This window comes from Tursiops truncatus, chromosome 7, assembly GCF_011762595.2.
Source record: "Tursiops truncatus isolate mTurTru1 chromosome 7, mTurTru1.mat.Y, whole genome shotgun sequence".
Taxonomy (NCBI): Eukaryota; Metazoa; Chordata; class Mammalia; order Artiodactyla; family Delphinidae; genus Tursiops; species Tursiops truncatus.
Genome location: NC_047040.1, coordinates 84,969,668 through 84,996,375, shown reverse-complemented (window position 1 = coordinate 84,996,375; position 26,708 = coordinate 84,969,668).

Genomic DNA, 26,708 nt, shown 5'->3' with positions numbered 1-26,708 from the left:
TTAGAAATGTGGTCCTTTCCTATCAATACGGCTTTTGATGTCAGTGTAATAAAATGTAAAATCTGTGCAGATTCTCAAACTGTCAAAACAACAGTATGCACTTAACAAAACTTATCTAGCGCTTCGTAAGTGTTTAATTTTTTTGTTTTGTTGGTTTTTCTTACATCTCCATTCCTGCAGTCTTATCAGTGCTCACAGATAACCCCACAAAGTATATTCTTGATTTTGAGGTAAGAGAAACCTTGGCTTATGATGAACTCCTTTAGAGATTTTTTTTTTTCTGGACAATTTTTGATAGCAGATCACAAAATAGAAAATAAAGTATAGTTAGAAACTCATTTTTATACCAACCATTTTAGATGATTTGGTCCAAGCTGCTATATTTTATTACTAAGTTGGTTTAGTCCATTTCTAACACAAGAAGTTTGTATATATCATTGAAAAACTAAAATTGAAAAAGCTTGATATAGTTCAGTAATAGTTGTTTCTTACATCACATTTTAATGTACTCCATAACATGCATTTCTAAAATAATATTTCACTATATCGCCATTCCCGCAAACTGAGTTTTAGCATTATTTGGTTCAAAATCTCCATATATTACTTTATTAATATGGCATTCTATTCTGACATCAATATTCCCAAATTCTCTCGCAAAGAAACATTGAAATGCCTACTGAATACCCCTCCTCCTAGAATCAAAAGGTGTATATATACTCAAATAGAATTTAAATACCAAATAGCTCAGAAAGGGGTGAGAGGAGGAGGAAGACACTCAAAGAGATTACTTGTGTGTGTTTTTTAAAAAACATATGGTGAATCGTCTATTTTTTTCCCAAATGGTACATCTTAAAGTACATAGTTGTATTACATACTGATGCAATTAAAATGGGGGTGATTTTAGTTAGGTTGTTATTACTCTAAATGTAGTTAAACATAGAGGTTATATTGGAAAATAGTATTTGAGATATAGTATTTCCTATGTAATCTCTAAATAAAAAGTTGTACATGTTTCAGTGCTGAAACCTGAAGCAGAGCACAGATAAGAGTTAAATGTTTCTTCTCCTCTTTTGAGGTCCCCTCCCCTCCAATGCTACTTATTATTAGGACTTCCGAAGCATTAAATCTAAGGTTCATCAGCTCACATCTTCCAGCCCGGCCTGTCTGTGGACAGGACCCTGTCTGTCTGTTTCCTCTATTGCACTATTTTGTTTGTACTACTGTAATCATTTTGCTGGCCCAGATCTGTGTGGGTGTGCTGGCAGCTTTACAACAAAGTTACATGGGAACAGAGTTAAGGTTGAATATTTATTAGAAGAAGCCATCTGGCGTCAGGCTGTCTGTACAGGGGGCTGGCTTCTTTAGCAGGCTCTCCTCTTTCTCTGGAGCTCTTCCTCTCTTTCTCTCTCCGGCTCCCTCTCCCCCTGCTTCTCACTTCACAGCTCTGAAAACGTTGACTCTGCCTCTCTAACCCATTTACTTTGTCCTTTGCGTTTGTGTTCTTAGAAAAAAAAAATGCCAGATCATTCGGTTTCTTTAAAAATGTTTCTCTTTTCTTGGTGGCAGCTTGTTACTTGTTTCCACAATGACAGTACCCACAGAGGGTCACCAGTAGAAGGCAGCAGGACCGCCACAATGGAACAGCCGCTTCCTATGTGGGCTTGCAAGTTGCCTTAAACATCCATTTCCTGTTGCTGCCTTTCTTTCTTACCAATAGTGGGCAAACTAACATAAAAGCACCTCTCTTTGTAGCCGGGCTACTCTCTACAGAAGCAATCAGATGCATTCTTAGAGACTAAGTAGTTCCCTTAGCCTTCTGCCATTCTAATCCAGTTCAGCTGGCTTTAAATTTTCGCTACACTGTGTTTGAGATGCTTAGTTTTTTCGTTTACCATTTCTGTGTGAGTCAGTTGTTCATTCTCCTCTTCTGTGAATGTCCCTCTTGTCTTTTTCATTGTTGTAGCTACAACTCTCTCTACCTCTGCCCATGGTCCCCCTCCCCCGGCCCCCCCACCCACCCAAACACAGGCCCTCTGCTGAGAGCCTCTCCCAGTTTACGTAGTTTGTCCTGTAGCTGTAAGTGTGCTGCACAAAATTGCTACGATCACCAGCCTGCTCCAACGATGCTCATTTAAAAACATGCACGGTATGTAACCGATGAAGACAGTAGGAAGGAAGCTCATGAGCCAATGATCACCGTTGCACTTGAAAATCCATTCAGACGTGGCAACAAGAATTTTGTGACTGCAAAGGGGGCCCGTTGTTCCTGCTTTGCTTCTTGTGGGATAGCAGCCAAAATCTGAGTTAGCCTCAGTTAAGTCCCCACATGTGAAGTTTCTCCCCCCTACCCTCTGCAATGTGGGAAACTGCCCAGAGAGAGATACCACAGTGCTATGGAGGGGAGGCCTTCCGTAAGGCTGGGTAAACCTGCGGCAGTGCATGTGTCCTGATATTGGAAGGGTGGTGGCTTGTTTGCTCAGTTCCCTAATTATCCAGAGTACAGGAGTTATCACAGGAATCAGATGGGAGAAATTAAATGATCAGTGCAGCATTTAAAACGTCTAGTGCAGATGGGCTTTTAGGAATCTAAAGAGTTCAACAAGCCTGAATCAAAGTCAGTTTAATAACTACTGTCTCTGCTCCACCGTACCATTGTAGGAATGGATTTTTTTTTTCCCTGAACATGATTTTTCATCACTTTCTCAGGTGGGACGCGGACTAGCCGGTCACTTTAGTAGAGAACCCTTATTTCAGGCAGCTTCAAATGCCTCCTCATTTCTGAATGAGTTTCAGCTCCAGGAGATTTCAGTGCTGGAAGAATTGCAATGAGCTCTGAAACTTTATCCCTTCTCAAGGCTCTTCCAAGTCACTGGGGAACTCTGGCTTCCACGGGTAATGGTAATCGCTCTACTCACTTATAGAAGGGAAGGTACCACCTCAGGGGTCACACGACAATACCAGAGAGGTTAAATCAACTTCCAGCTGAGGTTTTACAGATACGTTTGGGATCTTGGAATGATATTACCATATTATTGTGCTTTTACTCTTGTTTCTTTTGGCTCAGAGCTGGGGGAATGGTCTTGTGTAATAGATTTACCCAGGAAAGGCTTCACCTGATCTGAGCAATACCGGGTTCTAATGTCACCCCGTTTTGATTTAGTATATAAGAAATGTTTCAGAGAGAAATGTTGGTATTCTGAGACTTGTATTTATCTTCAGTTTTTGAAAGACTTATTCAGAAAGAGAATCCAACACAGTATCTCAGGGGAGATGAGCATGGAATGAGAGTAATAGCTATTAAAATAAGAGAGGCTCTCAGGGAAATGACTGGTCATTTGATGCTTTTTTTCCTTCAAAAATCTGCCAAATAAAAGAGTTACCTGATTCATATACCATTGGGAGATCTAATTGTGCCTGTGTTTAAGAACATACGCATTTACCTATGTTTTTCTACAAAGCTTTAATTAGATCGGGAAATAGCTTTAACCCGAATGGTCACCCTAATAATCAAGATTTAATTATGGATTAATCACTGACAAATCATAATGAAAAAATAGCATTGTATTTCATTTTATGTAACTCCTTCTAACCAGAAAAAAAGCAAGGGGTAAGAGGTATAACACCTGGTAAAATTGTTATATAACGGTTCCCAAGACTTTCTTTAAAAATGGATTATCTGTTATTAAAGGATAGGTATGATTCCTATTCCCAAGGCTTTAATAATCTTACAGAGGAGAACAACAAACCATATACTAACAGAAATACATGAATACAGTGACTAAAAAGTATTAAATATTTTTCTGTCTGTAAATTTATTGATTTGTTCCTCAGTATTTGAGTATTTGCTGTATGCAAGATACTGTGCCAGGTGTTGTGGTGTATTCTAAGGTAAATTGATACAATTTTTATCGTTAAGGACCTTATAATAATAGCTTGCGAAAAAGGCATTTTCACAGAAAATAACAGATAGAAGTCAGTAATTGTCACAAGAATGATTTAAACAAAGAACTAGTGGGGATGGCCAGGGAGGGCTGCGCTGTTATGGTGATACTTACGCTGGGCCTTTAGGAAGGGTGTTATCAGATTCTGAAAGGGCAACTCATACATACAAAGTGGTTCATCCTCGAGCAAAGGGAATCTATATAGTAGCAGTGAAAAATAAAGGAGGTAGGACTGGACTGAGAAGATCTTGAATGCCAAGATAAAGAGCATTTAACCTGAGTGACAGTTGAAGTCATTTGAGTAGGTAGTGATAAAATTATAGTGGTGTTGCAGGAAGATAAATCTGGCCATGTTTTGGTAGCAGGTAGAAGGAATTTGAGTAACAATGAGAGTATTACTTCTATGGGATCAGGACAAGTCACACTAAAGTAAGGGTAGTTATATCAGAGTTCAAAAGAATGAGAAAGGAAATGGAAAGATATAGATAGATACATAGATATAGGGCATGGACAACTGGATGAGTAGGAACAAGACAGAGATGCAGTCTAAGATATTTTGAGCTTGGTATACATAAAATTATGGGAAAGTAAATAGAAATAGAGAAGTCATGTGATGAAAAAAATTTTAAGGGCAGGGCAGGGTGAATATTTTGATTTTAGATGTGTTGAGTTTGAGATGCTTGAAGAACATCCAAGTTGCAACTTCTAGCCTGCAGGTGAAAAAAGAGGGGATATGATTCAAGGGAGAATCAGAAACTGATTTTTGAATTATATGCATAGAGGTGATAAATGAATATGTGAAAATGGATAACATTTTCAAGAAGAAAAGTATAGAAAGTGAGAAGAGAATAAGGACCAGAATAGAATGTTGAGAAAATCATCTATTTAAAGAGTGGGAGGAGAAAGAAGAACAAATGAAGTACTGATTAGAAAACTATCAAAAGATGACCAAAATCAAACAACGTAGGTAGACCAAGAAGTAGAACAAAGATGGAGAAAACTGAATTTGGAATGGACTTACCATGATCTGCGATAGAGCTGGCTCAATCAATGTATTGGAATGGGAAGCATTTTGCAAAGGATGTATGGATGGCAACAAAGTGAGAAAAGAAATACTGACTGCTTTTCCAAGAAATCTGGCAGTAATAATAGGTGGGGAAAATATAGGCTAGCTCAAAGGAGTAGGAGAAAGTAATTTTTGAATAGGAGAGATCTGAGTTCACCTGTGGGCTAAGGAAAGATTAAAAATTCAGGAGAGATAATAATAGAACAATGTCTAAAACATGCCTTTGAGGCCTTCTCATATTTTTAGGTGAAAATACTTATTTCCCTATTATTCCAAAGAATTAAAAAGTGCATAGTATTTCTTTTGATGTTAAAAGTAATACACACTCATTATAAGCAATATAGAAAAGTATAAAAAAAGGAAAAACCAACCTATAGTTTTCCATCCAGTGATAACCTCTCTTACCTTTGTTGTATGTGTATCACAAAATTATGATTGTACTATATGCAACTCTCACCTTGTTAATTACCCTTAAGGCTCTTACATTCTTTAAAAAATTGATTTTGTCTGGGCTTCCCTGGTGGCGCAGTGGTTGAGAGTCCGCCTGCCGATGCAGGGGACACGGGTTCGTGCCCCGGTCCGGGAAGATCCCACATGCCGTGGAACAGCTGGGTCCGTGACCCATGGCTGCTGAGCCTGTGCGTCCGGAGCCTGTGCTCCGCAACGGGAGAGGCCACAACAGTGAGAGGCCCGCGTACCACCAAAAAAAAAAAAAAAAAAAAAAAAAAAAAAAAAATTGATTTTGTCTAAAGAATATATAAGCAACTGTAGGGAGATATCGACATTCATTTAATCATTCTTATTGTTGGACTTTTAGGTGTTGCTATTAAAGTTATGATATTTACATGTATATTTTTGCTCATCAGGATAGACTTGCTAGAAGTAATCCCAAGAATAAAATAAGTAAACATTTAAAAACTTTTGATACCAATTTTCCAACTACACAAAACGATTCCTTACAAAGAGTAAATGCTCCCAAAATATTTGTTGAATGGATAGATGAATGAACAAATAAAACTGTACATGTACTAGTTAACTCTCCAAACAACAGTGTATTCGTTTGACTACACCATAACAGACATGGACTATTGTATTACTCTTATCTCTTTCTAATTTTGACAGGAAGAAGGAGTATCTTACAGTTCCTTTTCTTTTGTAATAGGAAAGTCTGTACTTTGTTTTTTAAATTATTAGCTTTTGTACTACTTTTGTCACCTGATCATGTAATTAGGTTTTAGGTTTTACTTATTGATATGCATGAGGGATTCATATACTAGTACTATAATTGACATGTATAAAATATTTTCACAGCCTATTGTTTGCCTTTTAATTGTGTTATTTGATGTGAGATATTTGATGTGAGAATTTCTTTTTAATATTTTGTAGTCAGTGTTATTAATGGAATAAATATATAATTTAGTTTTAAAATTCCAAGTAGTGAATTAATTATTAAATAATATTTTTCCCACTGACAGATTAGGTCACCTTTCTTGAATGTTATGCTTTTACATGTGAATTATGATTTGCTCCTGAGCTATCTATTGTGTTCCATTTTCTGTCTGCTGATTTTGGGGATAGTTGCATTTTTTAGTTATGATGTTTATATAATACCTCTTAATATCTAATAGGAAAAGTGTCCTATCATATGCCAGCATTTTTCAAATTTCCAATTCCTTTTTCACCTATCTGTCCTTTCAGATGCATTTCAGAATCTTCTTCTTTTATTTCAAGTACAAAACAAATCTAATTGGGATTTTGTTCTGAATACAGGATATTCTGGCTATTATAATATCCAGGAAGGGGGCTACCTTTTAATTTATTCCAAACTTTTATATGCTTTAGCAAACCTTAAGTGTTTTCTTTATTTAGGTCTCGTGTTTTTCATATCAAGTTTTTGTTATATATTTTATATTTTTGTAGTAATTATAAATAAATCATTTTTATCTCTAAGTGGCAATTAAATACTATAGAAACACTGTAAACTTTTTTTTTTAACATCTTTATTGGAGTATAATTGCTTTACAATGGTGTGTTAGTTTCTGCTTTAGAACAAAGTGAATCAGCTATACATATACATATGTCCCCATATCTCTTCCCTCTTGCGTCTCCCTCCCACCTTCCCTATCCCACTCCTCTAGGTGGTCACAAAGCACCGAGTTGATCTCCCTGTGCTATGCGGCTTCTTCCCACTAGCTATCTATTTTACATTTGGTAGTGTATATATGTCCATGCCACTCTCTCACTTCGTCCCAGCCCACCCTTCCCCCTCCCCATGTCCTCAAGTCCATTCTCTGTGTCTGCGTGTTTATTCCTTTCCTGCCCCTAGGTTCTTCAGAACCTTTTTTTTGTTTTTTTATATTCCATATATATGTGTTAGCGTACAGTATTTGTTTATCTCTTTCTGACTTACTTCACTCTGTATGACAGACTCTAGGTCCATCCACCTCACTACAAATAACTCAGTTTCATTTCTTTTTATGGCTGAGTAATATTTATTTGTATTTGGTCTCTCAGCTTATCTCTTTTATTAATCATAATTGGAGATTGATTATAATATTATACTACATATTATATTCCATTTTATATTGCACTACTCAAACTCACACACATACATTCATATATATATATATATCTCATATATAGTTGAAAGATGTGATCCCCAAAAGGTACGAAGTCCTGAGGAACACATCTCTCAACTGTATACCCCCAGAAACTAGCATTTTACTTGCTACAAAATTACTATGTACTAAGTGTAGTAAGTGCTTAATCTGCCAGTTGTTATTTCATCTTCATACTAGTACATGAAGAAGGTATTACTCATTTTACAGCTGAGCAGACTGAGTGCCAGAGAGATTAAGGAACTTGCCTGTGCTTGTGTAGCTAGAAAATGAACAAACAGGTGTGAAAACCCACCTCTGGCTTCAAACTCCTGTACTGCATGTGTGCCCAGTAAGTGTTTGTTGACCTAGGTATTGGATGAACGAGTGATGGAATGAATAGAAGATGTGGGTTCAGAAGGGATAAAAAGCACATGAGACAGTTGAATTTTGAGAAATATTTTATGCTTTTCCCTGTAAAACTGGAGAGATGGAGGACAGAGAGAAAAGATGACATAGTGATAGTTTTGAGATGGAGGAAATGGAATTTAAGGATACATATCAATCACATGACCTTATTCTTCTCAGTAAAGGAAGAAATGGAGTCATGGTAGGAGAATGAAGTGAATTGAAGCAGGGTTGAAGATTAAAGACGGAGAACATGGTTTGTAACAGCTACTATGTGACTATTATTGGCAGTCCAGAAGAGATGAATGGGAGGGTTTCTGAGCAGCAGAGAGGATCCAAGTGAGGTTTCAGAATGATGTTCAGTTGGTGGGATCAGTTGGTGGCACTTTCTCATTGAACTAGATTGCATGTTGACCAAGGAGCTAGGCAAAATCTCAAAGATACTAAACAAGGGGATAATATGAAATATGAAGTGTCCTATTGTATACGTCCCTGCTTCTAGCAACCTATGCTTTCTCGCATTTTAAGCACTGGGTATTTCTCTAATTTATAGCAATGAGAAAAATCTCCTGAATGTACCTTACATACACACATACATACAAACAGACATACATAGTATAAATAATATATACGCCTAGATATTTAATCTATATTTTATAACCTATCTTTTATTTTTTACCCTTCTCAGGGGAATATAATCTATAATCTTTATAGTCAGTACGATAGCTCCATCATTGGCTAGTTATCTTTGCTTTCAATAAGATTATTACTTAGCTAGCTTGTCTGTCAATCATTACTTAACATCTCTTTCAGTTATCTGGGTTAGATTATAGTTCAGTAAACATGGAAAACATACTGAAATTAAAGAGTAGTATAAAATTTTACTACTAACAATTTACATTTTTATGGCAATGATAGTATAAAATACCTATTATCTCATCATTAGTATAAATATGTATCTAGCTTCTTATTCAGTGTTTTCTCATATACACAGACACACACACCCATATGATTTAACTTTTTATTTTTATGTTATGGCAAGCTACTCGGTACCAGAAATAATAATAGCAACCTCAAATTAAGAAAGGTCAGGGCAAAATGACTTAGTTTTATGGAGCAGCCCAATATAGACCACTGAAAGAACAGAAGCTACATGCCCAAAGATACCACATGACAGGATTAAGAATTAGAGGCCAGGCAATATGGACATTGAGAATGTACTTGGGGTATTTCTGAGAGCAGAATATAGTGACTACTTAGAAAACTCTGAGACTGTGTTAATTAAATGAGTTAGCCATTTATTCCGTCTTCCCACTCCATGTCTGCCTAGGAAAAATGGATCAGAAACTGTCAGCATGATGACTAACCAACAGTCAATTGGGTAAACTACCATGAAATTGCAGTTGAGAAATCTACCAGTTAACTCTTTCTTGTTTCAGAAGGTGGAAATGTGTCAATCAAGGAATGTGACCAAGGGCTCCTATACATGTATTGTGCTATTATTTTCAGTCCTCAATTCAGGACAGAGGTTATAATTTCCTTCTTAGTTTTGCTGGAATGTTGCGCTTACATGCACTTCTAATGCATGTACACATTTTACACAAAACATGCATGGTTTAATTATTTTTTTCATGTAACTAGCATTCTGTTTTACAACAGTTCTTCTATAAAACATTCACTAGTATTGCCAAAAAAGGCATGTTGAAGATATGATACTTGCAACAGAGGGATTTAAATGATTCCCCAGCTCCTCAAAAAAAAGTCCCAGCTGTTTAAATCAGGCAGAATCAGACGTAGTTTACGAATTAGTGCATCATTTAAACCAAACCATTTTTGTTGCTTTTTGCTTGGTCAAACAAAATATTTTTGTGTTTTCTTGACTTTTTCTTCTCAGCACTAATTCCTTCAGGCTGCTGTTAGTTCACCAAGAAGGAAAACAACATGCTTTAGCAGAGATTTCAGTAAAGAACTAGCAAGTACTTTAATGTCTAACGATGAAAAAGCTCAAATATTTTATAACGATATTATACATTATTAAGATCATTTGTAAAAAACCCTATATATACTTACATAATGAAGCATTTAACATTTTTAAATGGGCTGAAGCTTTAAGTTTTGGAAACTAATTTGATATTTGAATCACTTATTCTCAGGAGTTGTGTTTAAATTCATTTTTTTCACAAAATATTAAAGCTGTATTTTAATAAAAGATGGACACCTTGCTGTTCTAGGTTCATACTCAGAATTATAAACTTTTACTATTTCCTTTGAGGCTATGTTACACTTCCACTTAGAAACATTATAAATTATCAAGTATTTGGAAGTAATAATTCTAAAAAAATGGCTTTTTATAGAGTTACAGTTAGCTAAGTAAAAATGTGTTACCTTTGCTTTTGGATAATTTTAAATGGATTTACATTTTTCATATTAGGTGCTGATTCTAATATGACAACATTTATATATTGAGAGTACATTTATTTCATGCTGATAAACTTCCCCATCTTCGAAAATGTGTTGTTACATTTTAGTTATATTGCAATTTTATTACCTTGGATGAGAGAAAAGTAACTCCTTTAATCGCTTTCAAGATAATATGGGATTTTGTCTGTTTGGATCATATAAAGCAAAAGGAAAAAACACAGGGAGGAGGGTTTCTTTGACCTTGAATTTAAAAGTAAATAGGGTAACACCTGATAAAAGATAAAAATCTTGGTGTTTCAAAATACATCTCACAAATTTATACTATGACATGTTTGTTTGTGGACTCTAGCATTAGATATAACGTGTGCTCTTGTTGGGCTCTGCAGGCTGTTTTTACTTTTGGCTTTTACATTCCACAGAACTAAATAATCAGCAGGGACAGTGCTAATTAATTTATAATGTTTTGTGTTTCTGAACAATGTACCTCCGTAATTAAGTGAAATATTTATGATGAATTACAAAACAATGCAAATTCATTTGTTTGCCTGAAAGCTAACTCGTTATTCATTTAGATTGATCTTTGGAAAGATTCTTTAAATTGAATCGTAGTATGAGGAGGAGTGATATTTAGAATAGGGACAGGTGAGATACTATGGATGGCTGTGTTCAAATATGTTACATTATGTCAGAGAAAGGGTAGTCATAAAAACTTTGACCAAATTGATAAAGAAGTTCTTAGTTTCCCCTGAGGAAGAAAATAAACTATAGTGAGAGTGGATCAATAATAAATTGTGAAAGGGAGATGTATGACTCAACTGTTTCTACAGTACTTGACTGAGTCCCAGTTTAAAATCTTGTGTGTGCGTGTGTGTGTGTGTATGTGTGTGATGATTGAAGTATAAAAAAGTAATAGTCCTATGTGCTGTTTTTATAATAAATATTGTAACCAATTTTCTTTATACAACACTTAACCTGAATTTATCTCAGTCTATATTAAATGAAAAGTCTGCTTTACTCTTAATGCCAGCGACTACACTTTACTTTTTCCCCCAGAGGAAACTGATAAGGTTTATGGTGTATCCTGTGCAAATAAAATACAGTATCTTCATATTCGCAGGTAGGAGATTGAAACATTTACTTTCCTTGGGAACAAGGCCACATTTTTCTCATCTTTCAAATAACAGTAACTTCAAGTGAACTCTTGCAAACTTTACAAATTTAGTTAAGGCCACTTTCCTGGTTTTTTCATGATGGTGATCATCAAAGTTATGACTGAAATAGTCCAAAACACCCAACAAAACTTCGATGCAAAACTAAGGAAAGAAAAAGATGTTCCAGCTAATGGCTTGTCTATTTTCAAAGAAAAAACCTTCTTCTGAAGTTGCTTTGTAGGAAATACGGTAGTTACACTTGTTACATTATTCTTAATATAATAATAGGATTGTGAGGATTCATTTTATGCACTTATTCACATTAAACTGAGTAATACCTGGTATTGGAGAAAATATGTTCACAAATAGTCACATGGTATTAAAGACTGTAATCATAATTACAGCTAACATTTATCACAATTATTATGTGTCAGGCACTAATCTACTCCACAATCCTATAGGGGTAAGTATTTTTATTTTGCCAATTGAGGAAACTGAGGCAAAGAGCAGTGAAGTACAATTTGTAAGGACAAATCACTTGCAAATGAAGAACCTAAGTTGGAATCCAAATAATTTGACCCTAGAGCTTGATAATTTGTCCTAAGACACCATTTTAAAATTTGTGTTTCAGGTCTGTGTCAAAACAAAGTAAAAGATTAAATGGTAGTCTAGACCTGCACTGTCCAATATGATAGCTGCCAGCCACATGTAGCTATTTATATTTGAATTGATTAAATGAAATAAAATAAAAATTTAGTTCCTCAGTCACATTTCAAGTGCTTGATAGCTCCGTTTGGCTAGTGACTATCTTCTGAATAGCACAAATATAGAATATTTCTTCTTTTAATTGAAGTATAGTTGATTTACAATGTTGTGTTAGTTTCAGGTGTACAACAAAGTGATTCAGTTTTATATGTATATATATTCAGCTTTATATATATATAAAAGAGTATATATTCTTTTTCAGATTCTTTTCCCTTATAGGTTATTATAAAATACTGAGTATAGTTCTCTGTGCTATATGGTAGGTCCTTGTTGGTTATCTATTTTATGTATAGTAGTGTGTATATGTTAATCATTTCTACTGGTGTAGAAAGTTCTAAAGCACAGCACTAGTCCAGGGTAAGGACTTTGAAATTAACTTAAAAAATATGTTTTCTTTTGTGAGATATTAAAAAAAGGAGTACACCCTACTCATCAGTAACATTGATAGCTGGACAATTTATCACTCATCTGTTGACACTTTTTGCTTATTAAATAATGAAATAATCCAAGTCATTAATTAATTCCTATTAAAATTATTTTTTTAAAGTTATTGAAAAATATGATCCTGTTCAAACATAAAGAATATCAAGATAGCATTAGTCTTCCATTGAGTCAGTGGTTGAATAGACCATTTTCTACTGCATAATTTGGAGGTGTCTATGATAGACGGCTTCCAGTACAACCCCCAGTGAGTCCCTCTCCTGGTATTCATGCCTTTGTGCAATCCCCTGTCACATTATACCAGGATTGGTCTGTGTGACCATGGAAGTGGTGGTATAGGACTTTTGAAATTAAGTTATAAAAGACATTGCAATGTCTGCCTTGGTCTTTTTCTCATTCTCTTTTTCTCGCTTGGATTGATCACTCTGGGGGAAGTAATTTTCTATGTCATGAGCAGCCCTATGGAGAGGCCCATGTGGCAAGTAACTGAGGCCTCCAGACAACAGGCAGTGAGAAACTCAAGCCTTTGCCCGCAGCCATGTGAGTGAACTTTGATGCATGTCCTCCTGCTCTCATTATGTCTTCAGATGACTCTCATCCTGCTAACGATCCTCAAGAGAGACCCTGAGTCAGAACCGCCAGTTAAGTTGCTCCCACAATTCCGATTCTCAGAAATTGTGTGAGATAGTAAATGTTTGTGATTTTAAGCCTCTGAGTTTTTAGGAGTGATTTGTTACATATCAATAGATAGCTAATACAATGCCTGATTGGAAGTTATAATTGAATTTAATAAATTGTTATTGTCAAGTAAGTCATTGGTAAATTTCCAGAGGATATAGTCATGAGGGAAAAATAGTCCCTGCCATCAACTTACTCAACAATGACTCTAATACATGTATAATAGGGTAAGTAAGGTGAGTGAAGGGCAAAGTTCTCTGAGTAATTCCAATGTGGGTGTAGGGAAGGGGGTTCCATCTAGGTGGGTGGATAAGAAAGCCATCCATAGGTGTATGGTAGCTAAACCTTGAAGGATGGGTAGGGATTTTATAGGAAGAGAAAGGGTACAAGATGCAAGCATTCTTTATGTTGAGGGCAATGTATAAAAATGCTGAGAAATTATGGGTGTCTTTGGTTACAGAACATGGTCCGGATGGATAAATAAAAGGGACATAGGTCCAAAGAAGATAGCTGAGGCCTTTTGGAGAAGAGTTAGATTATCTGGTGAGAAGTTCATGTTTTCTAGGGCCCATTAGGAATTCCAGATTCCTCTGGTAGGATTATGGGCTTCTGGCCTTAGCCGCAGGCAGCTTCCTTTCCCACTTAGTATCCTTCATGGGCAGCACATGATTGGAAGCTCTTTCCAAATATATGTGTTTATTTGTTTGTTTATTTGGGTAAGTATGTCAATAAAGCTGTCACGACTATCAAAAATGTTGCAATTTAAGGACTGGGGAGTCATTGAAGTTTGAACTTTGCCTGGCACCCGAGCAAAGACTGGACTCAAGGAAGAGAGATGGGAGGTCAGGTGATACGGTAGAAGGTTATGCTAGACATCCAGAGATGCTAGACCTGAACTGGTGCCAGCATTAGCGTAGAAAAAAAGACATCCAGTATTAAGGACATTGCAGAGGGAAGGTAGGACTTGACACCATGATTAAATTGAATGGTTTTGGGAGAAAAACCAAAAAGCTAAAACATAGATATGGGCTTATCAACTTTTTACTTAAACAGCTGTCATCACCCTAAAAAATTTGGAAATTCCTTTACCTTTCCTGCAAGGGCCTTCACCTCCACCCCTACATTTTTTGTCTTGTCTCCATTCTTTCTCTGCTCTGAGTATACCAGGACATTTAACAATTCTGGAATGTGTCAACTTTTCTCAGGCTCTGCCTTTAGTTCTTCCACTTTGAATGCTTTTCCCTCCTTGTCTGCTTGGCAAACTCCTCCTCTGCTTGAATGCCCACCTCGAGTATGACCTTCCTTCAAAGTCAAATTTACTGCATCTTCATGTGTTACACACTCTATCCATAACTTCTCTGTCAAGTTTTGCATTGCTTTGCAGTAATTTTATTAAAGCTTACATGACTCCCCAGCAGAGCTCAGAGACCTTAATGCTTAGCACAAAGTGGCACTCAATTATTTTTCAACTGCATTGAAATAAGAATAAAAAATAGTTAATGGAGGCTTTAAACCTGAAGATTGAAGGTCAAGGTTGATGATGAATCCCATGGTTGACGTTCCCTGGTGCTGGCTACCTCTTTCATTGCTTCATTGAAATAACCCTCCTGGGGGCCTTGTTCTTAATCTCCCCTTGTGTTTTTTTCTCAAATGCCACACAAGATAACCCAGGGACCACAGGCTTGTCTGAGTTCAAAGCCAGTGTTTGTAACCACCAAACTTCACCACCGTATCTCTAGCTGCCACCACTTGATTTGTACTTGGTTGGAACTGACCTATTCTGAGTCTGCTCCCCAGCCTATCAGCTATACACACTGAGGGGTGGATACTTGTGATTAAAATGAGGTTATGCTGTGGTTCGGTAGCTATGCTCATTTGTCTTCTACTTTCTCCTCCGAGATCTTGTATATTACCAAAGTCATTTTGTTTAACTTGACAGTAGTCCTTAGTCATAAAAATGACACTGTGCATCTAAAGAACTGTCCCATGTAGGTGAGGCACTGGGCTGGGTCTGTAACACTGAGAAAAGGAAAATGAGATAAAATATTGAAAAAAAACTACAAATAAATCATCTTAAAAAGATTATAGTTCATTTAGAAGATACTTGACAGAGAGGAATGTCTGGAAATGTTTTACAGTGTCAGGAAAGAAGAATTCGGATGGTTGATTTTGGATGGCAGGTATAGACGAATAAATTGGAATACCTCATCCATTCCGTAGCCTGCATTTGGTAGTGGAGTAGAGAGGTCTTTGATTGTACTTTTCTTTTTCCTTACTGTTGTTCTGTCACGTAGAGCTAAACAGAAATGTGAGCATCTTGATGCACATTTGAGAGTAGCTTTGCAATTTAGCAGCTTCTTTGAGCACAACCAGGTACCAATCTTTAGTCCAAGTACTAGCGGGAAGGGGCTACAAGGATGAATAAAATCTGATTTCTGCTCTGGCTAAACTTACAGCCTGTGGGGGTAGCAGTTCTTCCCCTGAATCTTAAATAATAAAAAATCGTGAGGGCATGCATGCAACTCAAATAAAATCAATATTTATTCTTTAACTTCAGTCCTTACCATATGCTCAAATTTTAAAGAGAGCACACTGTGGGGTGATGCTGAAGTAATTCGAAACAGGACTTACTACTTGTAAGGGTGCTCGCCAGAGAAGTGAGTTTTGACTTGGAATGCCACAGAATATTCCATGCTTTTTTTGCTGCTGTGGACTAAGAATTTCTTGCCAGCACCTTACAGGTTTAGATTTAGGCAACAGGTATAAAGATGACCGTGAATTTGGGCATGGCAGTTTTGTATGTGCACTGTTCCAAAAAAGCTTTTATTCGTTTGCTTTATGCCTATGGATAGGAACGTCCGTCAGTTTTCAGTGAGTCAATGTGCGAATCTTGCCAAGTGGGCCAAAGTTCAGCGTGCTCTGATGCAGTCTTACTGGGCAGGCTGGACTCTGCCCACCGTAGGCAGAGGTGCCCAGCGTCATGGGAGCCAGAGCCACAGAGCAACACTGTATTCTGGGAGAGGTTGCAGCCTGCTTTGCATTCAGAAAATGAAGCTTTGCACTTGGGGTTTCAAGAGAAAAAAAAAAAAAGGATGTGAAGGAAACAGAATGAAATGGGAGCAAAATGTTGGCAAAACTCAAATTGCATTGGATTTATACTTATTGGATTTTTGAAGTAAGCTGACAAGAAAAATTACCTTCATTGCAAATCACTGAAGGGCTTTTCTATAGAATAAACACACTCACAGAGAAGAGCTAATTCAAAGGAAGCTTTAGTATGTTAATATAATAATTAAGCAGTACAGCACAACAGGCAGCCCATTTCCAAGGAGCTCAGCATGCCTCAGGTGGGGTATAAGGTACAAGGCTAAAGGCTAAACAACGTTAACCACCTGAGATTGGCTATAATCATCTTAAAATATGATATGAAGTGAATATTGCCCTCGTTGGAAGGCATTTACTCATGCAAATAAGGGGAAAGGACCAAATTCTCTGTATTTTGTGGGCAGTCTTTAAGAGTTGAATTATTGGAATCAGCCTCAAAACTTGGAAACGTCAGTGCTTCTAATTGGAGCCTGTATTTTCCCATGTTCTTGGTGGTCTTTTTCCTTTTCTAACTGTCTCGTCTTCTCATCCTTTTATTTGAACTGTCCACTAGCCAAATTATTTCTGTTTGGAAAACTCATGTACCTCATTTGGTTTATTAGTAATGCGTGTGTGTTTAAGGTGGTTTTGATAAAGCAGCTAATTAGCCTGGTACCTTCATCTCCCATGAAGCGGATTAGAGCAGTGCTTCTCAAACTCTACCTTACACAAGAGTCATCTCAGTTCTTGTGAAAATATAGATTCTGATTGAGTAGGTTTAGGGTGGAGGCTGAGATTCTGCCTTTCTAAAGAGCTCCCAGGAGATTACAATATAAACAGCAAAATCTATTAGGTCTTTTAAATATCAGAGAGCCATTGTGATGGTAGGAAAATAAAGGTAAAAAGACCAGTGTTTTCAACTAGTTGACTCTCTTTTCTGGTTGTTGATCATTGTCTGATAATGAAGAAATGGCAGACTAAGAACCATGAACTTACTGGGGTTTATGAATAAACAGATTAGTCTTATTTTGAGTCTGGGTGATGTAGCTGAAGACAAGAGAATTCCTTTCTGTTATAAATGACAGAAAAACCTCAAGTCAATGACATATTATTAAAGTTTAGTTCAGGTAAATGGTGACTAGAAATAGATTAAGACGAGGTGAAGATTCTGGTTTTAACTGAATGGGCGGAATGACTTTTGTGCATAGTTAGTATTTACAGGCACTTGACGCTTTCCTCTCCTGTTTTGGCATTCTGTTATACTCGTGGATTTACTTTGCGCCCTAAAGGTAATGTGACCATGAATTCCATAAATCCATAGTAAATGAAACTGGTGAGAAAAGTAAGACAAATGCAATTTTGCTGAACTCTCTGTAAATGGAAACAAATGATGTTTTTGTTCGTCTGTTTATTTTGTTTTTCCAAACAAGATGTGCCTGGGCGGGAAAGTGCTCCTAAGTGTCCTGAGTAGTCCATGTGAAACACCCTGACTTTCCAGCTTCTCATTTGCTGCAGTGTTTCATTCGGAACATTTATTTATCATTAATGATGGGTTGGTCAACATGAAGTCCTAAGAAGAAATGATTCCTTCCCAAAATGCTTTTAAGATTGAATTGGCTTGTATTTTCAAGTTTGCCCCCAAGTTTCCTAAAAGCATCAACAACTATCTGAGAAACTGAAGAGAAGTATGGTCTCCCATACTTGCTAATTTCCTCTCGGAAGTATTTCTTGGTGCTGGTATCTGGTTTTCATCCTCTTTGCATCTGCTTGGTTCAGTTCTTCATGATCCCTCATTGGATCACTGTCCTTTCATGACGTATAAAATTCGAAGGAGTGTTGTTCTTACTATAGTCTATGTGAATGACATGCCCATGGAGTTGTGCAGTGCACGGCCTGTACACCCTTACACAAGGGCACTTTCCCTGACAGTAGCTTTTACCCCTCTAGAAGTGACCCCTGCACAGCTTCTCCAAGGCCGTTATTATAAAGCTCATTAAAAAAAAAAAAATCAGGTTAATTAGCTCCCCATTTCCCTCAGGCCAAATACTTTACCATGGCAGGCAGTTCCATCCCAAACTACCTCTGCAGTTTCATCTCCTGTCATCCTATGTAAGTCCACGTTACTACCTGCTTGTCTCACTTGGTCGACACCTGTTCTACTCATCTTCCTTTGCACATCATTCCCCCCCGTCTAGAGTTTTACTCAAATATCTCTTCCTTCATGAGCCTTCTCTAATGTTGCTGGACAAAATTAATGACCTGCTTTTATTTTGTTTGTACTTCTGTAACTATTTGTTTATATATGTATTTTGCTGATTACGGTGCATTATAATTATATTTGTGATTATTACTACAAAATGGTTCTATATTCAATTTTTCTTTCTTTTTTTTTTTTTTTTTCGGTACGCGGGCCTCTCACTGCTGTGGCCTCTCCCGTTGTGGAGCATAGGCTCCGGATGCGCAGGCTCAGCAGTCATGGCTCACGGGCCCAGCCGCTCCGCGGCATGCGGGATCCTCCCAGACCGGGGCACGAACCCGTGCCACCCGCATCGGCAGGCGGACTCTCAACCACTGCGCCACCAGGGAAGCCCATCAATTTTTCATTTTTATAGCACCAGAAGACAATATAGCTCTGACATCTGACTTTCCAAGGTTGACTCTGCTAATCAGGCCAGTAGGTCTGGGGTCCCTTTCCTTACTTGATACTTCTGCATATGACATCTTTTCCTACTCTGTGCTGGGCTGCAGTGGTCAGGGTTCTCAGAAAGAGGAGAAAGAAGAGGAGGTAAGAAGGCTTTGATCCATCATCATGGCCTTTCTCCAAACCTCTGATGTCCTCAAGTGCCATGTGACTTGGAACATGGTAGATAATCACTATTATTGACCACTTTGATAATGATGATAAAAATGCTAACATATGCCGAAGGTAGGTTCTTATTATCAGGCATTAAGTAGTCCTATGCATAATCTTCTTCAATCCTCATCCAACCCCAGAAGCTAATAAAATTTACATTTTCTGAGCTATTCACTTACAACAGCTCCTTCCAAAGCCCTGTTTTTAAATTTATCATTTAAAAATGTATAATTCTCTTTTACATTCTAAGTAAACATTATTTTTCATACGTAATATTATATTAATAATTTTGTATACTTTTTTTCTTGAAAAAGGCTTCCAAAATTGTATTAACTTAAGGCCCCACAGAACCTAGACCTGCTTTGCCTTGCCGTATTAGGTAGATACTGTAAAACCTCACCATAACACCAAAGGGGTATTCAGAAAATTTAATCACAGAAATTACAGGTTTGCATTACTGCAAAGTTAATGAACAGCAATACTTTTCAGGTGGTCTGTTCTGTGATGAAAAGCACAAAACTTAAGAAAGAGAGACATGTACTGTGCACAAGTGACAACACACTGACCCAAGATAGTCCCAAATAACCACAAGCAATCACTGATGAAATCCCAAGCCTGTCTGGCTCACCTTCGTTTGAGAACAGAGACTTGGTGAACACTGGCAGCCAGTCACTGGCAGTGTGATCAGATGTGAATGTTCATGTCATCAGGATTTTACTTAGTGTGTATATTTACTATATGAGAACTAAGGATCAGAGAAGTTAACTAACTTGCCCACAATTACACAACTAGTGAGTGACTGAGCTGGGTTCTAAACTGAAGTCTGTCTCTATGAATATTTACTGATTTATTTTAACATCTAAAACACAAATGGACAGAGAACATTATCACTGACTTCTTTCCAATCCCTTTGGCAGCTCTGTCTGGAATCCCTTTACCCAACCCTCTCCTCATGGCCCCAGGGAGAGGTGAGGTCTATAGAACATCATGATGGGAAGGTTGATTGATACCTTAGTTCTTAGTTCTTTTCTTACTTCCATTCTCCTGTTTCAGACTGCCAGTCAAACTTTAGAATTGGGCTTGCTCAGTTATTTGTTTACTCTAAAGGGTAAGTCAAATTTCTAAAATTTCTTGCAAAATAAGTCTTTGATCTACACATACCCATTTGGTCTGTGGCTCTTGCCACATTGTTTTGCTTGGGGTGGTGGGCTCCTTTGTCTCTCTCTGCTGTTCTTTCTCCTACTTTGTACCAGCCTTGTTTTGCAGGCTCTCTCTACATCAAGTTTCGTGATGGTTAATGTTATGTTTCAACCTGACTGGGCCACAGGGTGTCTGGTTAAACATTATGCTGGGTGTGTCTGTGAGGAAGTTTCTGGATGAGGTTAACATTTGAATTTGTAGACTGGGTAAAGCGGATTGCCCTCCCCAACCTGGGTAAGCCTCATCCAAAGTGGCAAAGGCCTGAATAAAGCAAAAGACTGTGTAAAAAAGAACTAACCCTCTTTCTGCCTATCTTAGAGCTGGGACATGGGTCCTCTCCTGCCTTTGGACTTGGACTTAGACTGGAACTTACATCATCAGCTCTCCTTTGTCTCTAGGGCCTTTGACTGCATATTTTAAGATTTCTCAGCCTCCATTATCATGTGAGCCAATTCCTTATAGTAAATCTCTTTCCCTATCTTTATATACCTATATATGTATGTGCTGTTGGTTCTGTTTCCCTGGAGAACCCAGACTAATACAGATTACTTTGACCTGGGCTTTGGAAACTGGCTAAGTCTTGCCTAAACACACACCTCTCTAGCATTCTCGCAGACATTCCTGATCAGGCAAGAGCTGGCAGCATTCGTCTTTGGTAATACCTGTGAGCCAAACTAGGCACACATTATAATCTAGTAGGATTTTGCCAAGGGATAAGGTGTTCCCTTTATGGGTGGTGTCTCTTTTCTGAACCAGCATTAAGGAACAGCTACAAAAACAAATTCCAAATCAACATTGTCTTGGAAAATCTAAGATACTTATCAACACAAAAGCATTTTCCCCCAATAAACATCAATTGGCCTAAATTTAGGAAAGTTCAATTTTTTGATGGAAATCTTCCTCAAATGTGCTATATCTTCTTTATTTTCTTTAATGGGGTACACTAAAGAAACTCTAATAATTCCTTAATGTTTCAGAATCACTACAGTGAACATAATTTAGATTATTCAGCAATAACTTAGGGATGCTCTCACTCTAGGGCACCTCTGTGTTAATGCAGAATGAAATAATTGCTATTCATATTTATTGTAGTGTTGGTCATACTTACTGTAGTGATCGAAGTTCCTACGTAAGTGACCCCAGATTGTTATGCAGAGTTGTAATCATTTTGTCTCATTTCTCAGTCTTTTCCTTCCCTGCAGAGCTGTCAGCTATTACTCCTTGCTTTCTTCAGTGAGCCTGTCTTTAACAAAGGTTATTCCACTCCCTCTAGAACAGCATGTCTCAATGGGGACAATTTTACCCCCAGGGGACGTTTGGTGCCATACAGTGACATTTTTGATTATTACAATTTGGAGGGGGATGCTACTGGCATCTAGCGGGTAGAGGTCATGTTACTAAACCTCTTACAATGTACAGGACAGACTTTTAGAACAAAGAATTACCTGGATCAAAATGTCAATAGTGCCCAGGTTTAGAAACATGTTCTAGAATTGTGGGAAAGTGAGTAGGCTCTAAAGGAGGATCCAGAAGTTTTGTCTAAGATTAAAAAAAATGGTCTGTATTTGCTCACGGTCATTGGTAAGGTCTGGGGACAGTTTCACTTACTTCCAACAAAAATATTCTCGTGGATTGAAGTCCTTTGACCTCAAGCTGAGTGAGGTATTAATATTTACCCTTAAATTAAGGTATTCAACACCTGTGTGCACACACAAACCACTTTCCTTTAAGGAGTATTAGCTCACAATTTTTTTCTATTCTGTAGTTGTTTGGCTCAAATGCTACTGCTACCTAAAAAACTTATCACTGTTGTATAAATGTTGTAGTATGTAGTATGTTTCTAAGGGATTTTCAAATTTCTATTCAAAACCACTTTTATGCTAATAGCAACCTAATTGTTTAAATCACAAGACATGATTTTCTGCTGTGATTTGATAGAATTAGAAAAATTGGTGGCCAGCTGATTCCCTTCCCCCAACTTTTTTTTAAAAACATTCTTTGGGGACACATGATTTTGACCAGAAAAATGGTAAAATGTCTGTAGTGGCATAGCTCTTTCGAAAGGAGATTCTATTGAAAGTCAATTGATTAGCTGCAGTCTTGGCCTTCTTCACCCCCTCTCATAGGTTTTTCAGTAGTTAGAGGTCACTGACCCTGAAGGAAATCTCGCTGCCTAAGATTTGGGGCTGCAAATTGCAAAAGTTCTGACCTTCTCTCTTAATGGTCTCTATGTAGGAAATAATTTCTTTCAATTTTAGAATAAAGACAAATCCTGTTTTCTGAACTCTAAACCCAAAGACAGTTTATTCTGCTTTACTAGATTAGGGAGAATATTTGCTTAAATAATTTTACATACAGATATATATCATTTTTCTATGACTATATAATATATCTCCTACTATACATCTTCATATATAGCTATGCAAAAGATAGGGAAATACTTCTTTTCTAACAATGCATATTTGACTGCTTTGACTTAATTCCCATGCATTTTAACAATTATGTACATTTATTTAGTGCATAAAAAGTGTAACAATATTGAAGTGTAAATGAGTTTGCATGTTCTACCACTGTTTTATTCAAATGTAATGTGTCACAATCAATTTCATATGAAATGCAGAGTGACAGATGAGAGTGATAGATCTAAGGTATGTACAGTAGAGTATGGGATTCTGTCAATCTCCAAGCAGCATTTCAAAAGAAAAAGTATAATATGATCTTTAATATAGGAGTTTCTTGATGCACATTGAATTGATCAGATACTATTAATTGAGGTAATACACACATTTAGAAAGGAAAACTGACCTATATGACTTGTGCATATAAGTATATCACTTCTCTTGTTTGCATGAAAATTAAACAAATCCTGAAATAAAAATAATGCAGTAAAACTGCAAATAATTTTTCAGTACTCTTGCTACTATTTTTAATTTGGTATTTTACAATCAACGTTTTCTAGTTTTTATTTTCCTTTGGAAAGTTACTATTTAATTTTGCTCATGTTTAAGATTTTCAAAGGCTGTTCTCAGTGTTTTTATATATTATTTATTGTCACTTTTAAATAAAAAAGTATTCTTTATATGTCTGTTGTGACATTTGCAGCTTTAGAATAAGAAAAAAATTACTTTTGATTGTTCAGTTCTCGGAAATCATACTGCTTAATATAATGATTTTATTGTTGAGTCCTCTAAGAAATAAGCAAAAGTAGGTAGAGAAAGAGTAGAAGATTTCTTAGTTTGTTATATCAAATGTGATTGCATATAAATAGAGTATTTTTTAACTTAGAAATTATAAAAATTTTACTTGAAAAGAAAACTGTCATTTTTGTCCATTGAAAGAGTTTCCAAAGGTGAACATGCAGGAAAAGATTAAAGGTGAATGGAAATAATTGATGATCCTTTTGTAAGTTTTTGGAGAAAAAACACATATATTGTCTCATGAAAAAGTTGTTTCTTAGAAAACTGCCCTTATTACATTTGAAAAAACTATTGTCACATGAACACATTAATCCTATTGAAGTGTTCAGCTAGTTTTCCTGTAGTTGGAGAAACAAATCTATTTTGAATAAATTTTTTTAACACTCTTCCCATCTTTATATACATTTTCTTAGAAGTCATAAATGAAGCATTTTTTTTCCTGGAACAGAGCTCTACGAGAACTAACAATAAAGCTTACTTTGTGAATTAAATCTCTTTCTAAAGTGCTAAAATTCAAAGTGCTGATATTTTAATGTGAGAGTCAAAACTTTTAGTAATCATTTTGCTTTTATATTCCCTTTTCCTGATGTGTGTCTTTTTAACTACATTTTTTACACAGAAACAAGCAGTCGTTTTTTACTAACTCTCCACTCTCACCAAGTAAGATATACTTAAGTTTAACATGGCTGGAAAGTATTGATATGAACTTAAAATATTGTGTTTGTCAATGACAGAGTCCCTTCCTCTGTTTATTCAAGTGATTTAGTACTTTCCTCTTTTCTCATTATACTTAGATTTCACATCAGATACATAGTGGGAAAAAGCCAATCTCTTTTCATTGTTCCCCTCAGTGCTATGAGACACATTCTCTGTGATGAATCCTGAGCCTGGGTTTCCAAGCAGGGCTTACCAAAATTTAAGATTCAGCCTAAAGAGTATGAATTTAGATGCCCCTATTCATGTTAGCTGAAAACTTCACTGTAAAGTGAGTATATTGCACATCTAGAAAAATCTGCTCTGAGCTTCCCTAAGACGATGCTGAAATGCTGCATTATGAATTCCAAAATGAATTAATGAAGACCAACACTGGAGGTGAAATGTATATGTGTGCGTATCACAGCTAACATGGCAACTGGAATACAAAGACTTTTTTTTTTCACATTTTGCTAGCCATAGCATAAGCTTCCCACAGAGGAGGGGATTAACAGCCTGTCTCCTTTGGGGTGGGGGAGGAGTATGAGACGAATAAAATGTAGAATCTGCAAATGGAGCTCTGAAACGATGTAGTTAATGTTACATATGTAGTCTATTATGGTAACTGGGAACATGTGTGTCATAATGTTGGGCAAACCAATTCTAAAAATGGGAGAGAAGAACAAAAACTGACCCCCAAATTCTGCTCCAATTGCATGATCCAAACAAGATGCACTGTTGGGAAAGAGTTGATAAAATACTATTCTCTCCTGTCTACCACACCCACCCCTACCCTTTGCCCCCCCCTCCATGCTCCCTATCCCCCTTATTTTTTTTAGATCTATTTTTCATCTTTCAATTTGGATGACTAATTTTCCCTATCATGCTGGAGTGCCTGTATGTCTTTCAGACTTTGCTAGGTTTTTCTGAATCCATGGCTAGCTTTAAACATCATAAACTTGAAATATTACCCAAGGGAAAAAATAAAGAAAATCCTTTGACATTAAGACCTGAAAGAATACAGGAGACTGGAAGACATCAAAACTGTTAGTCCTGAGGAGATACTGACCATGCATTTGGCACCTTGATCCCTTACATCACTGGTTAAAGCCGCTGATGCTGTTTGTGTTCAGGTGTTTGTAGTACTATCTGGAATGAGTCATTCAAAAGGGAATATAATAGGGAAAGAGGAATAAGTGTAAATGTGAAAATGATAGCTTAATCCCAGGCTAAGGAGTTAAGTTCAGAGAAGGAAGTAAGTGGTAGAAAGTTAGAGCACGTAAAGGAATTAGACCAAGTATTAAGAGAAACCAAGAGTTTTAAAATGCGAATTGGAGAAAACATGGCAGGTAGTACACATTTAGGGCACAGAGGCACTGATGGAATGGAGTTCTTTTGAAACTTACCCAAATTTATTGACTTTTGTGGGGTTTCATATTTTTATTTTCATCTCATTGATTTGATGGCTTTTGTTTGTTTAGCCTTTCATGGTCTTCAGCTCATTACTCAGCTTAGGATGTAAGCATGTCTTGATGTAATACACTTCAAAAAATTTGTCATTTAAATCCTTGTTGGTGCCATTGCAAACTGCTGTTGTTTTAACCTCAGTTTATGGGAACCCCACCTCTATTTCCTGGGGGTTCTAGAGCATCAGCACATAAGCAGGGATGTTTTTAAATCAAGGTTAAAGTGGGGGAGAATATAGGTTGTAGTCTGTTTATAGATGAAAAATTAAATGGAGGGTGAGCACTTGATATTATAGAATTGTTCACCTTGTCAAATACTGCTCAGAAAGATGGAGAATAGGTAAATCACAATCCTTCCTTCCTTCCTTCTACTTCTACCCCAATAGCTCTAGCAGATATGGAAATTTACAGGATAAATGCCAGATAATACTTGCCAAAGGGTAAAAAAAAAAATAGAATTTCTAACTCTAAATCCAAATGGTTACAACTGCTTGCCAATCGTCTCTCTAAAATGTCTTTACGACATTCTTTCTCTCTCTCATTCTTGTAGCTAAGTGCAGGCCTCCTTAACTTCCCACTTTGCCAGTTACATTGCATCTTGCTGCTACAGTAGTTCCCGTTCCTCCCTTCTTTAGCTTTTCCTCATTTTAATTCCTTTTATGAATGTTTGCCAACTTAATATTCCTATAAAACTTCTTCTACAATGTAATATATCACATGTACTATATTAGTATTAAAAAGTCTCC